Consider the following 15,000-nt stretch of genomic DNA (forward strand, 5'->3'; position numbering starts at 1 on the left):
GGTGAGAAGGTTCAAATAAGGGTTTAAAGCTTTGATGATGAGCAAGAAACACATGGCAAAAAGCTCTCCCCGGACTGTGAGAAAAAATTAAAAGCCTACAACACCTGGTATTCCCAGGCGGTCTCCCATCCAGGTACTAACCAGGCCCAACCCTGCTTAGCTTCCGAGATCAGGCGCTTTCAGGGTGGTATGGCCGCAGGTGTGAAAGTTCTTTATTTTACTTCTCTTATTCTGTTGCTGCTGCTGTTGCTGCTGCTGCTGTTGCTGCTGCTGCTGTTGCTGCTGCTGCTGTTGCTGCTGCTGCTGTTGCTGCTGCTGCTGTTGCTGCTGCTGCTGTTGCTGCTGCTGCTGTTGCTGCTGCTGCTGTTGCTGCTGCTGCTGTTGCTGCTGCTGCTGCTGCTGCTGCTGCTTGTCGTCAGACAGAAAGAATTATAAGCCCTGGGACAGGACAGAGAAGGTGAGAAGGTTCAAATAAGGGTTTAAAGCTTTGATGATGAGCAAGAAACACATGGCAAAAAGCTCTCCCCGGACTGTGAGAAAAAATTAAAAGCCTACAACACCTGGTATTCCCAGGCGGTCTCCCATCCAGGTACTAACCAGGCCCAACCCTGCTTAGCTTCCAAGATCAGACGAGATCAGGCGCTTTCAGGGTGGTATGGCCGTAGGTGTGAAAGTTTTTTATTTTACTTCTCTTATTCTGTTGCTGCTGCTGCTGCTGCTGCTGCTGCTGCTGCTGCTGCTGCTGCTGCTTGTCGTCAGACAAAAAGAATTATAAGCCCTGGGACAGGACAGAGAAGGTGAGAAGGTTCAAATAAGGGTTTAAAGCTTTGATGATGAGCAAGAAACACATGGCAAAAAGCTCTCCCCGGACTGTGAGAAAAAATTAAAAGCCTACAACATCTGGTATTCCCAGGCGGTCTCCCATCCAGGTACTAACCAGGCCCAACCCTGCTTAGCTTCCGAGATCAGGCGCTTTCAGGGTGATATGGCCGCAGGTGTGAAATTTATTTATTTTACTTCTCTTATTCTGTTGCTGCTGCTGCTGCTGCTGCTGCTGCTGCTGCTGCTGCTGCTGCTGCTGCTGCTGCTGCTGCTGCTGCTGCTGCTGCTGCTGCTGCTGCTGCTGCTGCTTGTCGTCAGACAGAAAGAATTATAAGCCCTGGGACAGGACAGAGAAGGTGAGAAGGTTCAAATAAGGGTTTAAAGCTTTGATGATGAGCAAGAAACACATGGCAAAAAGCTCTCCCCGGACTGTGAGAAAAGAAAAAGCCTACAACACCTGGTATTCCCAGGCGGTCTCCCATCCAGGTACTAACCAGGCCCAACCCTGCTTAGCTTCCGAGATCAGGCGCTTTCAGGGTGGTATGGCCGCAGGTGTGAAAGTTTTTTATTTTACTTCTCTTATTCTGTTGCTGTTGCTGTTGCTGCTGCTGCTGCTGCTGCTGCTGCTGCTGCTGCTGCTGCTGCTGCTGCTGCTGCTGCTGCTGCTGCTGCTGCTTGTCGTCAGACAGAAAGAATTATAAGCCCTGGGACAGGACAGAGAAGGTGAGAAGGTTCAAATAAGGGTTTAAAGCTTTGATGATGAGCAAGAAACACATGGCAAAAAGCTCTCCCCGGACTGTGAGAAAAGAAAAAGCCTTCAACACCTGGTATTCCCAGGCGGTCTCCCATCCAGGTACTAACCAGGCCCAACCCTGCTTAGCTTCCGAGATCAGACAAGATCGGGCGCTTTCAGGGTGGTATGGCCGCAGGTGTGAAAGCTCTTTATTTTACTTTTCTTATTCTGTTGCTGCTGCTGCTGCTGCTGCTGCTGCTGCTGCTGCTGCTGCTGCTGCTGCTTGTCGTCAGACAGAAAGAATTATAAGCCCTGGGACAGGACAGAGAAGGTGAGAAGGTTCAAATAAGGGTTTAAAGCTTTGATGATGAGCAAGAAACACATGGCAAAAAGCTCTCCCCGGACTGTGAGAAAAGAAAAAGCCTACAACACCTGGTATTCCCAGGCAGTCACCCATCCAGGTACTAACCAGGCCCAACCCTGCTTAGCTTCCGAGATCAGACGAGATCGGGCGCTTTCAGGGTGGTATGGCCGCAGGTGTGAAAGCTCTTTATTTTACTTTTCTTATTCTGTTGCTGCTGCTGCTGCTGCTGCTGCTGCTGCTTGTCGTCAGACAGAAAGAATTATAAGCCCTGGGACAGGACAGAGAAGGTGAGAAGGTTCAAATAAGGGTTTAAAGCTTTGATGATGAGCAAGAAACACATGGCAAAAAGCTCTCCCCGGACTGTGAGAAAAAATTAAAAGCCTACAACACCTGGTATTCCCAGGCGGTCTCCCATCCAGGTACTATACAGGCCCAACCCTGCTTAGCTTCCGAGATCAGATAAGATCAAGCACTTTCAGGGTGGTATGGCCGCAGGTGTGAAAGCATTTTATTTTACTTCTCTTATTCTGTTGCTGCTGCTGCTGCTGCTGCTGCTGCTGCTGCTGCTGCTGCTGCTGCTGCTGCTGCTGCTGCTGCTTGTCGTCAGACAGAAAGAATTATAAGCCCTGGGACAGGACAGAGAAGGTGAGAAGGTTCAAATAAGGGTTTAAAGCTTTGATGATGAGCAAGAAACACATGGCAAAAAGCTCTCCCCGGACTGTGAGAAAAAATTAAAAGCCTACAACACCTGGTATTCCCAGGCGGTCTCCCATCCAGGTACTATACAGGCCCAACCCTGCTTAGCTTCCAAGATCAGATAAGATCAAGCACTTTCAGGGTGGTATGGCCGCAGGTGTGAAAGCATTTTATTTTACTTCTCTTATTCTGTTGCTGCTGCTGCTGCTGCTGCTGCTGCTGCTGCTGCTGCTGCTGCTGCTGCTGCTGCTGCTGCTGCTGCTGCTGCTGCTGCTGCTGCTGCTTGTCGTCAGACAAAAAGAATTATAAGCCCTGGGACAGGACAGAGAAGGTGAGAAGGTTCAAATAAGGGTTTAAAGCTTTGATGATGAGCAAGAAACACATGGCAAAAAGCTCTCCCCGGACTGTGAGAAAAAATTAAAAGCCTACAACACCTGGTATTCCCAGGCGGTCTCCCATCCAGGTACTAACCAGGCCCAACCCTGCTTAGCTTCCGAGATCAGACGAGATCGGGCGCTTTCAGGGTGGTATGGCCGCAGGTGTGAAAGTTCTTTATTTTACTTCTCTTATTCTGTTGCTGCTGCTGCTGCTGCTGCTGCTGCTGCTGCTGCTGCTGCTGCTGCTGCTGCTGCTGCTGCTGCTGCTTGTCGTCAGACAGAAAGAATTATAAGCCCTGGGACAGGACAGAGAAGGTGAGAAGGTTCAAATAAGGGTTTAAAGCTTTGATGATGAGCAAGAAACACATGGCAAAAAGCTCTCCCCGGACTGTGAGAAAAAATTAAAAGCCTACAACACCTGGTATTCCCAGGCGGTCTCCCATCCAGGTACTAACCAGGCCCAACCCTGCTTAGCTTCCAAGATCAGACGAGATCGGGCGCTTTCAGGGTGGTATGGCCGCAGGTGTGAAAGTTTTTTATTTTACTTCTCTTATTCTGTTGCTGCTGCTGCTGCTGCTGCTGCTGCTGCTGCTGCTGCTGCTGCTGCTGCTGCTGCTGCTGCTGCTGCTTGTCGTCAGACAAAAAGAATTATAAGCCCTGGGACAGGACAGAGAAGGTGAGAAGGTTCAAATAAGGGTTTAAAGCTTTGATGATGAGCAAGAAACACATGGCAAAAAGCTCTCCCCGGACTGTGAGAAAAAATTAAAAGCCTACAACACCTGGTATTCCCAGGCGGTCTCCCATCCAGGTACTAACCAGGCCCAACCCTGCTTAGCTTCCGAGATCAGACGAGATCGGGCGCTTTCAGGGTGGTATGGCCGCAGGTGTGAAAGTTCTTTATTTTACTTCTCTTATTCTGTTGCTGCTGCTGCTGCTGCTGCTGCTGCTGCTGCTGCTGCTTGTCGTCAGACAGAAAGAATTATAAGCCCTGGGACAGGACAGAGAAGGTGAGAAGGTTCAAATAAGGGTTTAAAGCTTTGATGATGAGCAAGAAACACATGGCAAAAAGCTCTCCCCGGACTGTGAGAAAAAATTAAAAGCCTACAACACCTGGTATTCCCAGGCGGTCTCCCATCCAGGTACTAACCAGGCCCAACCCTGCTTAGCGTCCAAGATCAGACGAGATCGGGCGCTTTCAGGGTGGTATGGCCGCAGGTGTGAAAGTTTTTTATTTTACTTCTCTTATTCTGTTGCTGCTGCTGCTGCTGCTGCTGCTGCTGCTGCTGCTGCTGCTGCTGCTGCTGCTGCTGCTGCTTGTCGTCAGACAGAAAGAATTATAAGCCCTGGGACAGGACAGAGAAGGTGAGAAGGTTCAAATAAGGGTTTAAAGCTTTGATGATGAGCAAGAAACACATGGCAAAAAGCTCTCCCCGGACTGTGAGAAAAAATTAAAAGCCTACAACACCTGGTATTCCCAGGCGGTCTCCCATCCAGGTACTAACCAGGCCCAACCCTGCTTAGCTTCCAAGATCAGACGAGATAGGGCACTTTCAGGGTGGTATGGCCGCAGGTGTGAAAGTTCTTTATTTTACTTCTCTTATTCTGTTGCTGCTGCTGCTGCTGCTGCTGCTGCTGCTGCTGCTGCTGCTGCTTGTCGTCAGACAGAAAGAATTATAAGCCCTGGGACAGGACAGAGAAGGTGAGAAGGTTCAAATAAGGGTTTAAAGCTTTGATGATGAGCAAGAAACACATGGCAAAAAGCTCTCCCCGGACTGTGAGAAAAAATTAAAAGCCTACAACACCTGGTATTCCCAGGCGGTCTCCCATCCAGGTACTAACCAGGCCCAACCCTGCTTAGCTTCCAAGATCAGACGAGATCGGGCGCTTTCAGGGTGGTATGGCCGCAGGTGTGAAAGTTTTTTATTTTACTTCTCTTATTCTGTTGCTGCTGCTGCTGCTGCTGCTGCTGCTGCTGCTGCTTGTCGTCAGACAAAAAGAATTATAAGCCCTGGGACAGGACAGAGAAGGTGAGAAGGTTCAAATAAGGGTTTAAAGCTTTGATGATGAGCAAGAAACACATGGCAAAAAGCTCTCCCCGGACTGTGAGAAAAAATTAAAAGCCTACAACACCTGGTATTCCCAGGCAGTCTCCCATCCAGGTACTAACCAGGCCCAACCCTGCTTAGCTTCCGAGATCAGGCGCTTTCAGGGTGGTATGGCCGCAGGTGTGAAAGTTCTTTATTTTACTTCTCTTATTCTGTTGCTGCTGCTGTTGCTGCTGCTGCTGTTGCTGCTGCTGCTGTTGCTGCTGCTGCTGCTGCTGCTGCTGCTGCTGCTGCTTGTCGTCAGACAGAAAGAATTATAAGCCCTGGGACAGGACAGAGAAGGTGAGAAGGTTCAAATAAGGGTTTAAAGCTTTGATGATGAGCAAGAAACACATGGCAAAAAGCTCTCCCCGGACTGTGAGAAAAAATTAAAAGCCTACAACACCTGGTATTCCCAGGCGGTCTCCCATCCAGGTACTATACAGGCCCAACCCTGCTTAGCTTCCGAGATCAGATAAGATCAAGCACTTTCAGGGTGGTATGGCCGCAGGTGTGAAAGCATTTTATTTTACTTCTCTTATTCTGTTGCTGCTGCTGCTGCTGCTGCTGCTGCTGCTGCTGCTGCTGCTGCTGCTGCTGCTGCTGCTTGTCGTCAGACAGAAAGAATTATAAGCCCTGGGACAGGACAGAGAAGGTGAGAAGGTTCAAATAAGGGTTTAAAGCTTTGATGATGAGCAAGAAACACATGGCAAAAAGCTCTCCCCGGACTGTGAGAAAAAATTAAAAGCCTACAACACCTGGTATTCCCAGGCGGTCTCCCATCCAGGTACTAACCAGGCCCAACCCTGCTTAGCTTCCAAGATCAGACGAGATAGGGCACTTTCAGGGTGGTATGGCCGCAGGTGTGAAAGTTCTTTATTTTACTTCTCTTATTCTGTTGCTGCTGCTGCTGCTGCTGCTGCTGCTGCTGCTGCTGCTGCTGCTTGTCGTCAGACAGAAAGAATTATAAGCCCTGGGACAGGACAGAGAAGGTGAGAAGGTTCAAATAAGGGTTTAAAGCTTTGATGATGAGCAAGAAACACATGGCAAAAAGCTCTCCCCGGACTGTGAGAAAAAATTAAAAGCCTACAACACCTGGTATTCCCAGGCGGTCTCCCATCCAGGTACTAACCAGGCCCAACCCTGCTTAGCTTCCAAGATCAGACGAGATCGGGCGCTTTCAGGGTGGTATGGCCGCAGGTGTGAAAGTTTTTTATTTTACTTCTCTTATTCTGTTGCTGCTGCTGCTGCTGCTGCTGCTGCTGCTGCTGCTGCTTGTCGTCAGACAAAAAGAATTATAAGCCCTGGGACAGGACAGAGAAGGTGAGAAGGTTCAAATAAGGGTTTAAAGCTTTGATGATGAGCAAGAAACACATGGCAAAAAGCTCTCCCCGGACTGTGAGAAAAAATTAAAAGCCTACAACACCTGGTATTCCCAGGCAGTCTCCCATCCAGGTACTAACCAGGCCCAACCCTGCTTAGCTTCCGAGATCAGGCGCTTTCAGGGTGGTATGGCCGCAGGTGTGAAAGTTCTTTATTTTACTTCTCTTATTCTGTTGCTGCTGCTGTTGCTGCTGCTGCTGTTGCTGCTGCTGCTGTTGCTGCTGCTGCTGCTGCTGCTGCTGCTGCTGCTGCTTGTCGTCAGACAGAAAGAATTATAAGCCCTGGGACAGGACAGAGAAGGTGAGAAGGTTCAAATAAGGGTTTAAAGCTTTGATGATGAGCAAGAAACACATGGCAAAAAGCTCTCCCCGGACTGTGAGAAAAAATTAAAAGCCTACAACACCTGGTATTCCCAGGCGGTCTCCCATCCAGGTACTATACAGGCCCAACCCTGCTTAGCTTCCGAGATCAGATAAGATCAAGCACTTTCAGGGTGGTATGGCCGCAGGTGTGAAAGCATTTTATTTTACTTCTCTTATTCTGTTGCTGCTGCTGCTGCTGCTGCTGCTGCTGCTGCTGCTGCTGCTGCTGCTGCTGCTGCTGCTTGTCGTCAGACAGAAAGAATTATAAGCCCTGGGACAGGACAGAGAAGGTGAGAAGGTTCAAATAAGGGTTTAAAGCTTTGATGATGAGCAAGAAACACATGGCAAAAAGCTCTCCCCGGACTGTGAGAAAAAATTAAAAGCCTACAACATCTGGTATTCCCAGGCGGTCTCCCATCCAGGTACTAACCAGGCCCAACCCTGCTTAGCTTCCGAGATCAGACGAGATCGGGCGCTTTCAGGGTGGTATGGCCGCAGGTGTGAAAGTTCTTTATTTTACTTCTCTTATTCTGTTGCTGCTGCTGCTGCTGCTGCTGCTGCTGCTGCTGCTGCTGCTGCTGCTGCTGCTGCTGCTGCTTGTCGTCAGACAGAAAGAATTATAAGCCCTGGGACAGGACAGAGAAGGTGAGAAGGTTCAAATAAGGGTTTAAAGCTTTGATGATGAGCAAGAAACACATGGCAAAAAGCTCTCCCCGGACTGTGAGAAAAAATTAAAAGCCTACAACACCTGGTATTCCCAGGCGGTCTCCCATCCAGGTACTAACCAGGCCCAACCCTGCTTAGCTTCCAAGATCAGACGAGATCGGGCGCTTTCAGGGTGGTATGGCCTCAGGTGTGAAAGTTTTTTATTTTACTTCTCTTATTCTGTTGCTGCTGCTGCTGCTGCTGCTGCTGCTGCTGCTGCTGCTGCTGCTGCTGCTGCTGCTGCTGCTGCTTGTCGTCAGACAAAAAGAATTATAAGCCCTGGGACAGGACAGAGAAGGTGAGAAGGTTCAAATAAGGGTTTAAAGCTTTGATGATGAGCAAGAAACACATGGCAAAAAGCTCTCCCCGGACTGTGAGAAAAAATTAAAAGCCTACAACACCTGGTATTCCCAGGCGGTCTCCCATCCAGGTACTAACCAGGCCCAACCCTGCTTAGCTTCCGAGATCAGACGAGATCGGGCGCTTTCAGGGTGGTATGGCCGCAGGTGTGAAATTTCTTTATTTTACTTCTCTTATTCTGTTGCTGCTGCTGCTGCTGCTGCTGCTGCTGCTGCTGCTGCTGCTGCTGCTGCTGCTGCTTGTCGTCAGACAGAAAGAATTATAAGCCCTGGGACAGGACAGAGAAGGTGAGAAGGTTCAAATAAGGGTTTAAAGCTTTGATGATGAGCAAGAAACACATGGCAAAAAGCTCTCCCCGGACTGTGAGAAAAAATTAAAAGCCTACAACACCTGGTATTCCCAGGCGGTCTCCCATCCAGGTACTAACCAGGCCCAACCCTGCTTAGCTTCCAAGATCAGACGAGATCGGGCGCTTTCAGGGTGGTATGGCCGCAGGTGTGAAAGTTCTTTATTTTACTTCTCTTATTCTGTTGCTGCTGCTGCTGCTGCTGCTGCTGCTGCTGCTGCTGCTGCTGCTGCTGCTGCTTGTCGTCAGACAGAAAGAATTATAAGCCCTGGGACAGGACAGAGAAGGTGAGAAGGTTCAAATAAGGGTTTAAAGCTTTGATGATGAGCAAGAAACACATGGCAAAAAGCTCTCCCCGGACTGTGAGAAAAAATTAAAAGCCTTCAACACCTGGTATTCCCAGGCGGTCTCCCATCCAGGTACTAACCAGGCCCAACCCTGCTTAGCTTCCAAGATCAGACGAGATCGGGCGCTTTCAGGGTGGTATGGCCGCAGGTGTGAAAGTTTTTTATTTTACTTCTCTTATTCTGTTGCTGCTGCTGCTGCTGCTGCTGCTGCTGCTGCTGCTGCTGCTGCTGCTGCTGCTGCTGCTGCTGCTGCTTGTCGTCAGACAAAAAGAATTATAAGCCCTGGGACAGGACAGAGAAGGTGAGAAGGTTCAAATAAGGGTTTAAAGCTTTGATGATGAGCAAGAAACACATGGCAAAAAGCTCTCCCCGGACTGTGAGAAAAAATTAAAAGCCTACAACACCTGGTATTCCCAGGCGGTCTCCCATCCCGGTACTAACCAGGCCCAACCCTGCTTAGCTTCCGAGATCAGACGAGATCGGGCGCTTTCAGGGTGGTATGGCCGCAGGTGTGAAAGTTTTTTATTTTACTTCTCTTATTCTTCTGCTGCTGCTGCTGCTGCTGCTGCTGCTGCTGCTGCTGCTGCTGCTGCTTGTCGTCAGACAGAAAGAATTATAAGCCCTGGGACAGGACAGAGAAGGTGAGAAGGTTCAAATAAGGGTTTAAAGCTTTGATGATGAGCAAGAAACACATGGCAAAAAGCTCTCCCCGGACTGTGAGAAAAGAAAAAGCCTACAACACCTGGTATTCCCAGGCGGTCTCCCATCCAGGTACTAACCAGGCCCAACCCTGCTTAGCTTCCGAGATCAGGCGCTTTCAGGGTGGTATGGCCGCAGGTGTGAAAGTTCTTTATTTTACTTCTCTTATTCTGTTGCTGCTGCTGCTGCTGCTGCTGCTGCTGCTGCTGCTGCTGCTGCTGCTGCTGCTGCTGCTGCTGCTGCTGCTGCTGCTGCTGCTGCTGCTGCTGCTTGTCGTCAGACAGAAAGAATTATAAGCCCTGGGACAGGACAGAGAAGGTGAGAAGGTTCAAATAAGGCAGGGGCGTCCAACGTGCGGCCCTCCAGCTGCTGCAGGACTACATCTCCCATACTCCTCAGCCAGCCCCTTAGCTGAAAGAGCATTATGGGAGATGTAGTCCTGCAGCAGCTGGAGGGCCGCACGTTGGACGCCCCTGAAATAAGGGTTTAAAGCTTTGATGATGAGCAAGAAACACATGGCAAAAAGCTCTCCCCGGACTGTGAGAAAAAATTAAAAGCCTACAACACCTGGTATTCCCAGGCGGTCTCCCATCCAGGTACTAACCAGGCCCAACCCTGCTTAGCGTCCAAGATCAGACGAGATCGGGCGCTTTCAGGGTGGTATGGCCGCAGGTGTGAAAGTTCTTTATTTTACTTCTCTTATTCTGTTGCTGCTGCTGCTGCTGCTGCTGCTGCTGCTGCTGCTGCTGCTTGTCGTCAGACAGAAAGAATTATAAGCCCTGGGACAGGACAGAGAAGGTGAGAAGGTTCAAATAAGGGTTTAAAGCTTTGATGATGAGCAAGAAACACATGGCAAAAAGCTCTCCCCGGACTGTGAGAAAAAATTAAAAGCCTACAACACCTGGTATTCCCAGGCGGTCTCCCATCCAGGTACTAACCAGGCCCAACCCTGCTTAGCTTCCAAGATCAGACGAGATCGGGCGCTTTCAGGGTGGTATGGCCGCAGGTGTGAAAGTTTTTTATTTTACTTCTCTTATTCTGTTGCTGCTGCTGCTGCTGCTGCTGCTGCTGCTGCTGCTGCTGCTGCTGCTTGTCGTCAGACAAAAAGAATTATAAGCCCTGGGACAGGACAGAGAAGGTGAGAAGGTTCAAATAAGGGTTTAAAGCTTTGATGATGAGCAAGAAACACATGGCAAAAAGCTCTCCCCGGACTGTGAGAAAAAATTAAAAGCCTACAACACCTGGTATTCCCAGGCGGTCTCCCATCCAGGTACTAACCAGGCCCAACCCTGCTTAGCTTCCGAGATCAGACGAGATCGGGCGCTTTCAGGGTGGTATGGCCGCAGGTGTGAAATTTCTTTATTTTACTTCTCTTATTCTGTTGCTGCTGCTGCTGCTGCTGCTGCTGCTGCTGCTGCTGCTGCTGCTGCTGCTGCTGCTTGTCGTCAGACAGAAAGAATTATAAGCCCTGGGACAGGACAGAGAAGGTGAGAAGGTTCAAATAAGGGTTTAAAGCTTTGATGATGAGCAAGAAACACATGGCAAAAAGCTCTCCCCGGACTGTGAGAAAAAATTAAAAGCCTACAACACCTGGTATTCCCAGGCGGTCTCCCATCCAGGTACTAACCAGGCCCAACCCTGCTTAGCTTCCAAGATCAGACGAGATCGGGCGCTTTCAGGGTGGTATGGCCGCAGGTGTGAAAGTTCTTTATTTTACTTCTCTTATTCTGTTGCTGCTGCTGCTGCTGCTGCTGCTGCTGCTGCTGCTGCTTGTCGTCAGACAAAAAGAATTATAAGCCCTGGGACAGGACAGAGAAGGTGAGAAGGTTCAAATAAGGGTTTAAAGCTTTGATGATGAGCAAGAAACACATGGCAAAAAGCTCTCCCCGGACTGTGAGAAAAAATTAAAAGCCTACAACACCTGGTATTCCCAGGCGGTCTCCCATCCAGGTACTAACCAGGCCCAACCCTGCTTAGCTTCCGAGATCAGACGAGATCGGGCGCTTTCAGGGTGGTATGGCCGCAGGTGTGAAAGTTTTTTATTTTACTTCTCTTATTCTGCTGCTGCTGCTGCTGCTGCTGCTGCTGCTGCTGCTGCTGCTGCTTGTCGTCAGACAGAAAGAATTATAAGCCCTGGGACAGGACAGAGAAGGTGAGAAGGTTCAAATAAGGGTTTAAAGCTTTGATGATGAGCAAGAAACACATGGCAAAAAGCTCTCCCCGGACTGTGAGAAAAGAAAAAGCCTACAACACCTGGTATTCCCAGGCGGTCTCCCATCCAGGTACTAACCAGGCCCAACCCTGCTTAGCTTCCGAGATCAGGCGCTTTCAGGGTGGTATGGCCGCAGGTGTGAAAGTTCTTTATTTTACTTCTCTTATTCTGTTGCTGCTGCTGCTGCTGCTGCTGCTGCTGCTGCTGCTGCTGCTGCTGCTGCTGCTGCTGCTGCTGCTGCTGCTGCTGCTGCTGCTGCTGCTGCTGCTGCTGCTGCTGCTTGTCGTCAGACAGAAAGAATTATAAGCCCTGGGACAGGACAGAGAAGGTGAGAAGGTTCAAATAAGGGTTTAAAGCTTTGATGATGAGCAAGAAACACATGGCAAAAAGCTCTCCCCGGACTGTGAGAAAAAATTAAAAGCCTACAACACCTGGTATTCCCAGGCGGTCTCCCATCCAGGTACTAACCAGGCCCAACCCTGCTTAGCGTCCAAGATCAGACGAGATCGGGCGCTTTCAGGGTGGTATGGCCGCAGGTGTGAAAGTTTTTTATTTTACTTCTCTTATTCTGTTGCTGCTGCTGCTGCTGCTGCTGCTGCTGCTGCTGCTGCTGCTGCTGCTGCTGCTGCTGCTGCTGCTGCTGCTGCTTGTCGTCAGACAAAAAGAATTATAAGCCCTGGGACAGGACAGAGAAGGTGAGAAGGTTCAAATAAGGGTTTAAAGCTTTGATGATGAGCAAGAAACACATGGCAAAAAGCTCTCCCCGGACTGTGAGAAAAAATTAAAAGCCTACAACACCTGGTATTCCCAGGCGGTCTCCCATCCAGGTACTAACCAGGCCCAACCCTGCTTAGCTTCCGAGATCAGGGGCTTTCAGGGTGGTATGGCCGCAGGTGTGAAAGTTCTTTATTTTACTTCTCTTATTCTGTTGCTGCTGCTGCTGCTGCTGCTGCTGCTGCTGCTGCTGCTGCTGCTGCTGCTGCTGCTGCTGCTGCTGCTGCTGCTGCTGCTGCTTGTCGTCAGACAGAAAGAATTATAAGCCCTGGGACAGGACAGAGAAGGTGAGAAGGTTCAAATAAGGGTTTAAAGCTTTGATGATGAGCAAGAAACACATGGCAAAAAGCTCTCCCCGGACTGTGAGAAAAAATTAAAAGCCTACAACACCTGGTATTCCCAGGCGGTCTCCCATCCAGGTACTAACCAGGCCCAACCCTGCTTAGCTTCCAAGATCAGACGAGATCGGGCGCTTTCAGGGTGGTATGGCCGCAGGTGTGAAAGTTCTTTATTTTACTTCTCTTATTCTGTTGCTGCTGCTGCTGCTGCTGCTGCTGCTGCTGCTGCTGCTGCTGCTGCTGCTGCTTGTCGTCAGACAGAAAGAATTATAAGCCCTGGGACAGGACAGAGAAGGTGAGAAGGTTCAAATAAGGGTTTAAAGCTTTGATGATGAGCAAGAAACACATGGCAAAAAGCTCTCCCCGGACTGTGAGAAAAAATTAAAAGCCTACAACACCTGGTATTCCCAGGCGGTCTCCCATCCAGGTACTAACCAGGCCCAACCCTGCTTAGCTTCCAAGATCAGACGAGATCGGGCGCTTTCAGGGTGGTATGGCCGCAGGTGTGAAAGTTTTTTATTTTACTTCTCTTATTCTGTTGCTGCTGCTGCTGCTGCTGCTGCTGCTGCTTGTCGTCAGACAAAAAGAATTATAAGCCCTGGGACAGGACAGAGAAGGTGAGAAGGTTCAAATAAGGGTTTAAAGCTTTGATGATGAGCAAGAAACACATGGCAAAAAGCTCTCCCCGGACTGTGAGAAAAAATTAAAAGCCTACAACACCTGGTATTCCCAGGCGGTCTCCCATCCAGGTACTAACCAGGCCCAACCCTGCTTAGCTTCCGAGATCAGGCGCTTTCAGGGTGGTATGGCCGCAGGTGTGAAAGTTCTTTATTTTACTTCTCTTATTCTGTTGCTGCTGCTGTTGCTGCTGCTGCTGTTGCTGCTGCTGCTGTTGCTGCTGCTGCTGTTGCTGCTGCTGCTGTTGCTGCTGCTGCTGTTGCTGCTGCTGCTGTTGCTGCTGCTGCTGTTGCTGCTGCTGCTGTTGCTGCTGCTGCTGCTGCTGCTGCTGCTGCTGCTGCTGCTTGTCGTCAGACAGAAAGAATTATAAGCCCTGGGACAGGACAGAGAAGGTGAGAAGGTTCAAATAAGGGTTTAAAGCTTTGATGATGAGCAAGAAACACATGGCAAAAAGCTCTCCCCGGACTGTGAGAAAAAATTAAAAGCCTACAACACCTGGTATTCCCAGGCGGTCTCCCATCCAGGTACTAACCAGGCCCAACCCTACTTAGCTTCCAAGATCAGACGAGATCAGGCGCTTTCAGGGTGGTATGGCCGTAGGTGTGAAAGTTTTTTATTTTACTTCTCTTATTCTGTTGCTGCTGCTGCTGCTGCTGCTGCTGCTGCTGCTGCTGCTGCTGCTGCTGCTGCTGCTTGTCGTCAGACAAAAAGAATTATAAGCCCTGGGACAGGACAGAGAAGGTGAGAAGGTTCAAATAAGGGTTTAAAGCTTTGATGATGAGCAAGAAACACATGGCAAAAAGCTCTCCCCGGACTGTGAGAAAAAATTAAAAGCCTACAACATCTGGTATTCCCAGGCGGTCTCCCATCCAGGTACTAACCAGGCCCAACCCTGCTTAGCTTCCGAGATCAGGCGCTTTCAGGGTGGTATGGCCGCAGGTGTGAAATTTATTTATTTTACTTCTCTTATTCTGTTGCTGCTGCTGCTGCTGCTGCTGCTGCTGCTGCTGCTGCTGCTGCTGCTGCTGCTGCTGCTGCTGCTGCTGCTGCTGCTGCTGCTGCTGCTGCTGCTTGTCGTCAGACAGAAAGAATTATAAGCCCTGGGACAGGACAGAGAAGGTGAGAAGGTTCAAATAAGGGTTTAAAGCTTTGATGATGAGCAAGAAACACATGGCAAAAAGCTCTCCCCGGACTGTGAGAAAAGAAAAAGCCTACAACACCTGGTATTCCCAGGCGGTCTCCCATCCAGGTACTAACCAGGCCCAACCCTGCTTAGCTTCCGAGATCAGACGAGATCGGGCGCTTTCAGGGTGGTATGGCCGCAGGTGTGAAAGTTTTTTATTTTACTTCTCTTATTCTGTTGCTGTTGCTGCTGCTGCTGTTGCTGCTGCTGCTGCTGCTGCTGCTGCTGCTGCTGCTTGTCGTCAGACAGAAAGAATTATAAGCCCTGGGACAGGACAGAGAAGGTGAGAAGGTTCAAATAAGGGTTTAAAGCTTTGATGATGAGCAAGAAACACATGGCAAAAAGCTCTCCCCGGACTGTGAGAAAAGAAAAAGCCTACAACACCTGGTATTCCCAGGCGGTCTCCCATCCAGGTACTAACCAGGCCCAACCCTGCTTAGCTTCCGAGATCAGACAAGATCGGGCGCTTTCAGGGTGCTATGGCCGCAGGTGTGAAAGCTCTTTATTTTACTTTTCTTATTCTGTTGCTGCTGCTGC

At 49.6% G+C, this 15,000-nt stretch overlaps 31 non-coding genes and 11 pseudogenes across 31 annotated transcripts; all 42 read right to left on the bottom strand.

Moving 5' to 3' along the window:
- Positions 1-92: 92 nt before the first annotated feature.
- On the bottom strand, positions 93-201 carry LOC128487166 (uncharacterized; annotated as a pseudogene).
- A 347-nt stretch (positions 202-548) lies between these two features.
- On the bottom strand, positions 549-667 carry LOC128485637 (5S ribosomal RNA). The gene has a single exon (XR_008351967.1). It is a non-coding gene; the product is annotated as a 5S ribosomal RNA (ribosomal RNA).
- A 221-nt stretch (positions 668-888) lies between these two features.
- On the bottom strand, positions 889-997 carry LOC128487757 (uncharacterized; annotated as a pseudogene).
- A 270-nt stretch (positions 998-1,267) lies between these two features.
- On the bottom strand, positions 1,268-1,376 carry LOC128487167 (uncharacterized; annotated as a pseudogene).
- Positions 1,377-1,634: 258 nt separating this feature from the next.
- On the bottom strand, positions 1,635-1,753 carry LOC128486305 (5S ribosomal RNA). The gene has a single exon (XR_008352609.1). It is a non-coding gene; the product is annotated as a 5S ribosomal RNA (ribosomal RNA).
- A 222-nt stretch (positions 1,754-1,975) lies between these two features.
- Positions 1,976-2,094, bottom strand: LOC128484949 (5S ribosomal RNA). The gene has a single exon (XR_008351308.1). It is a non-coding gene; the product is annotated as a 5S ribosomal RNA (ribosomal RNA).
- A 203-nt stretch (positions 2,095-2,297) lies between these two features.
- On the bottom strand, positions 2,298-2,416 carry LOC128486835 (5S ribosomal RNA). The gene has a single exon (XR_008353112.1). It is a non-coding gene; the product is annotated as a 5S ribosomal RNA (ribosomal RNA).
- Positions 2,417-2,655: 239 nt separating this feature from the next.
- LOC128486993 (uncharacterized) lies at positions 2,656-2,774 on the bottom strand (annotated as a pseudogene).
- Positions 2,775-3,037: 263 nt separating this feature from the next.
- LOC128486618 (5S ribosomal RNA) lies at positions 3,038-3,156 on the bottom strand. Its single transcript, XR_008352905.1, has one exon. It is a non-coding gene; the product is annotated as a 5S ribosomal RNA (ribosomal RNA).
- Positions 3,157-3,398: 242 nt separating this feature from the next.
- LOC128485426 (5S ribosomal RNA) lies at positions 3,399-3,517 on the bottom strand. The gene has a single exon (XR_008351762.1). It is a non-coding gene; the product is annotated as a 5S ribosomal RNA (ribosomal RNA).
- Positions 3,518-3,759: 242 nt separating this feature from the next.
- On the bottom strand, positions 3,760-3,878 carry LOC128486629 (5S ribosomal RNA). Its single transcript, XR_008352916.1, has one exon. It is a non-coding gene; the product is annotated as a 5S ribosomal RNA (ribosomal RNA).
- Positions 3,879-4,090: 212 nt separating this feature from the next.
- LOC128486191 (5S ribosomal RNA) lies at positions 4,091-4,209 on the bottom strand. Its single transcript, XR_008352502.1, has one exon. It is a non-coding gene; the product is annotated as a 5S ribosomal RNA (ribosomal RNA).
- A 236-nt stretch (positions 4,210-4,445) lies between these two features.
- On the bottom strand, positions 4,446-4,564 carry LOC128486428 (5S ribosomal RNA). The gene has a single exon (XR_008352725.1). It is a non-coding gene; the product is annotated as a 5S ribosomal RNA (ribosomal RNA).
- Positions 4,565-4,782: 218 nt separating this feature from the next.
- LOC128485427 (5S ribosomal RNA) lies at positions 4,783-4,901 on the bottom strand. The gene has a single exon (XR_008351763.1). It is a non-coding gene; the product is annotated as a 5S ribosomal RNA (ribosomal RNA).
- Positions 4,902-5,110: 209 nt separating this feature from the next.
- Positions 5,111-5,219, bottom strand: LOC128487491 (uncharacterized; annotated as a pseudogene).
- Positions 5,220-5,470: 251 nt separating this feature from the next.
- On the bottom strand, positions 5,471-5,589 carry LOC128486836 (5S ribosomal RNA). Its single transcript, XR_008353113.1, has one exon. It is a non-coding gene; the product is annotated as a 5S ribosomal RNA (ribosomal RNA).
- Positions 5,590-5,822: 233 nt separating this feature from the next.
- On the bottom strand, positions 5,823-5,941 carry LOC128486429 (5S ribosomal RNA). The gene has a single exon (XR_008352726.1). It is a non-coding gene; the product is annotated as a 5S ribosomal RNA (ribosomal RNA).
- A 218-nt stretch (positions 5,942-6,159) lies between these two features.
- Positions 6,160-6,278, bottom strand: LOC128485428 (5S ribosomal RNA). The gene has a single exon (XR_008351764.1). It is a non-coding gene; the product is annotated as a 5S ribosomal RNA (ribosomal RNA).
- A 212-nt stretch (positions 6,279-6,490) lies between these two features.
- On the bottom strand, positions 6,491-6,599 carry LOC128487492 (uncharacterized; annotated as a pseudogene).
- A 251-nt stretch (positions 6,600-6,850) lies between these two features.
- LOC128486837 (5S ribosomal RNA) lies at positions 6,851-6,969 on the bottom strand. The gene has a single exon (XR_008353114.1). It is a non-coding gene; the product is annotated as a 5S ribosomal RNA (ribosomal RNA).
- Positions 6,970-7,202: 233 nt separating this feature from the next.
- On the bottom strand, positions 7,203-7,321 carry LOC128485835 (5S ribosomal RNA). The gene has a single exon (XR_008352162.1). It is a non-coding gene; the product is annotated as a 5S ribosomal RNA (ribosomal RNA).
- Positions 7,322-7,557: 236 nt separating this feature from the next.
- On the bottom strand, positions 7,558-7,676 carry LOC128486562 (5S ribosomal RNA). The gene has a single exon (XR_008352853.1). It is a non-coding gene; the product is annotated as a 5S ribosomal RNA (ribosomal RNA).
- Positions 7,677-7,915: 239 nt separating this feature from the next.
- On the bottom strand, positions 7,916-8,034 carry LOC128486641 (5S ribosomal RNA). The gene has a single exon (XR_008352927.1). It is a non-coding gene; the product is annotated as a 5S ribosomal RNA (ribosomal RNA).
- Positions 8,035-8,264: 230 nt separating this feature from the next.
- On the bottom strand, positions 8,265-8,383 carry LOC128485430 (5S ribosomal RNA). The gene has a single exon (XR_008351765.1). It is a non-coding gene; the product is annotated as a 5S ribosomal RNA (ribosomal RNA).
- Positions 8,384-8,610: 227 nt separating this feature from the next.
- On the bottom strand, positions 8,611-8,729 carry LOC128486229 (5S ribosomal RNA). The gene has a single exon (XR_008352538.1). It is a non-coding gene; the product is annotated as a 5S ribosomal RNA (ribosomal RNA).
- Positions 8,730-8,971: 242 nt separating this feature from the next.
- LOC128484857 (5S ribosomal RNA) lies at positions 8,972-9,090 on the bottom strand. The gene has a single exon (XR_008351221.1). It is a non-coding gene; the product is annotated as a 5S ribosomal RNA (ribosomal RNA).
- Positions 9,091-9,309: 219 nt separating this feature from the next.
- LOC128487168 (uncharacterized) lies at positions 9,310-9,418 on the bottom strand (annotated as a pseudogene).
- A 415-nt stretch (positions 9,419-9,833) lies between these two features.
- LOC128486192 (5S ribosomal RNA) lies at positions 9,834-9,952 on the bottom strand. The gene has a single exon (XR_008352503.1). It is a non-coding gene; the product is annotated as a 5S ribosomal RNA (ribosomal RNA).
- Positions 9,953-10,167: 215 nt separating this feature from the next.
- On the bottom strand, positions 10,168-10,286 carry LOC128485431 (5S ribosomal RNA). The gene has a single exon (XR_008351766.1). It is a non-coding gene; the product is annotated as a 5S ribosomal RNA (ribosomal RNA).
- A 221-nt stretch (positions 10,287-10,507) lies between these two features.
- LOC128486653 (5S ribosomal RNA) lies at positions 10,508-10,626 on the bottom strand. The gene has a single exon (XR_008352939.1). It is a non-coding gene; the product is annotated as a 5S ribosomal RNA (ribosomal RNA).
- Positions 10,627-10,856: 230 nt separating this feature from the next.
- Positions 10,857-10,975, bottom strand: LOC128485432 (5S ribosomal RNA). The gene has a single exon (XR_008351767.1). It is a non-coding gene; the product is annotated as a 5S ribosomal RNA (ribosomal RNA).
- A 212-nt stretch (positions 10,976-11,187) lies between these two features.
- Positions 11,188-11,306, bottom strand: LOC128486665 (5S ribosomal RNA). The gene has a single exon (XR_008352950.1). It is a non-coding gene; the product is annotated as a 5S ribosomal RNA (ribosomal RNA).
- Positions 11,307-11,519: 213 nt separating this feature from the next.
- Positions 11,520-11,628, bottom strand: LOC128487169 (uncharacterized; annotated as a pseudogene).
- A 281-nt stretch (positions 11,629-11,909) lies between these two features.
- On the bottom strand, positions 11,910-12,028 carry LOC128486193 (5S ribosomal RNA). The gene has a single exon (XR_008352504.1). It is a non-coding gene; the product is annotated as a 5S ribosomal RNA (ribosomal RNA).
- A 248-nt stretch (positions 12,029-12,276) lies between these two features.
- LOC128487393 (uncharacterized) lies at positions 12,277-12,385 on the bottom strand (annotated as a pseudogene).
- Positions 12,386-12,642: 257 nt separating this feature from the next.
- Positions 12,643-12,761, bottom strand: LOC128485433 (5S ribosomal RNA). Its single transcript, XR_008351768.1, has one exon. It is a non-coding gene; the product is annotated as a 5S ribosomal RNA (ribosomal RNA).
- Positions 12,762-12,988: 227 nt separating this feature from the next.
- LOC128485434 (5S ribosomal RNA) lies at positions 12,989-13,107 on the bottom strand. The gene has a single exon (XR_008351769.1). It is a non-coding gene; the product is annotated as a 5S ribosomal RNA (ribosomal RNA).
- Positions 13,108-13,310: 203 nt separating this feature from the next.
- LOC128487172 (uncharacterized) lies at positions 13,311-13,419 on the bottom strand (annotated as a pseudogene).
- A 344-nt stretch (positions 13,420-13,763) lies between these two features.
- On the bottom strand, positions 13,764-13,882 carry LOC128486262 (5S ribosomal RNA). Its single transcript, XR_008352569.1, has one exon. It is a non-coding gene; the product is annotated as a 5S ribosomal RNA (ribosomal RNA).
- A 230-nt stretch (positions 13,883-14,112) lies between these two features.
- Positions 14,113-14,221, bottom strand: LOC128487641 (uncharacterized; annotated as a pseudogene).
- A 267-nt stretch (positions 14,222-14,488) lies between these two features.
- LOC128486676 (5S ribosomal RNA) lies at positions 14,489-14,607 on the bottom strand. Its single transcript, XR_008352961.1, has one exon. It is a non-coding gene; the product is annotated as a 5S ribosomal RNA (ribosomal RNA).
- Positions 14,608-14,835: 228 nt separating this feature from the next.
- On the bottom strand, positions 14,836-14,954 carry LOC128486614 (5S ribosomal RNA). The gene has a single exon (XR_008352901.1). It is a non-coding gene; the product is annotated as a 5S ribosomal RNA (ribosomal RNA).
- Positions 14,955-15,000: the final 46 nt, after the last annotated feature.

This window comes from Spea bombifrons, chromosome 3 (genome assembly GCF_027358695.1).
Source record: "Spea bombifrons isolate aSpeBom1 chromosome 3, aSpeBom1.2.pri, whole genome shotgun sequence".
Taxonomy (NCBI): Eukaryota; Metazoa; Chordata; class Amphibia; order Anura; family Pelobatidae; genus Spea; species Spea bombifrons.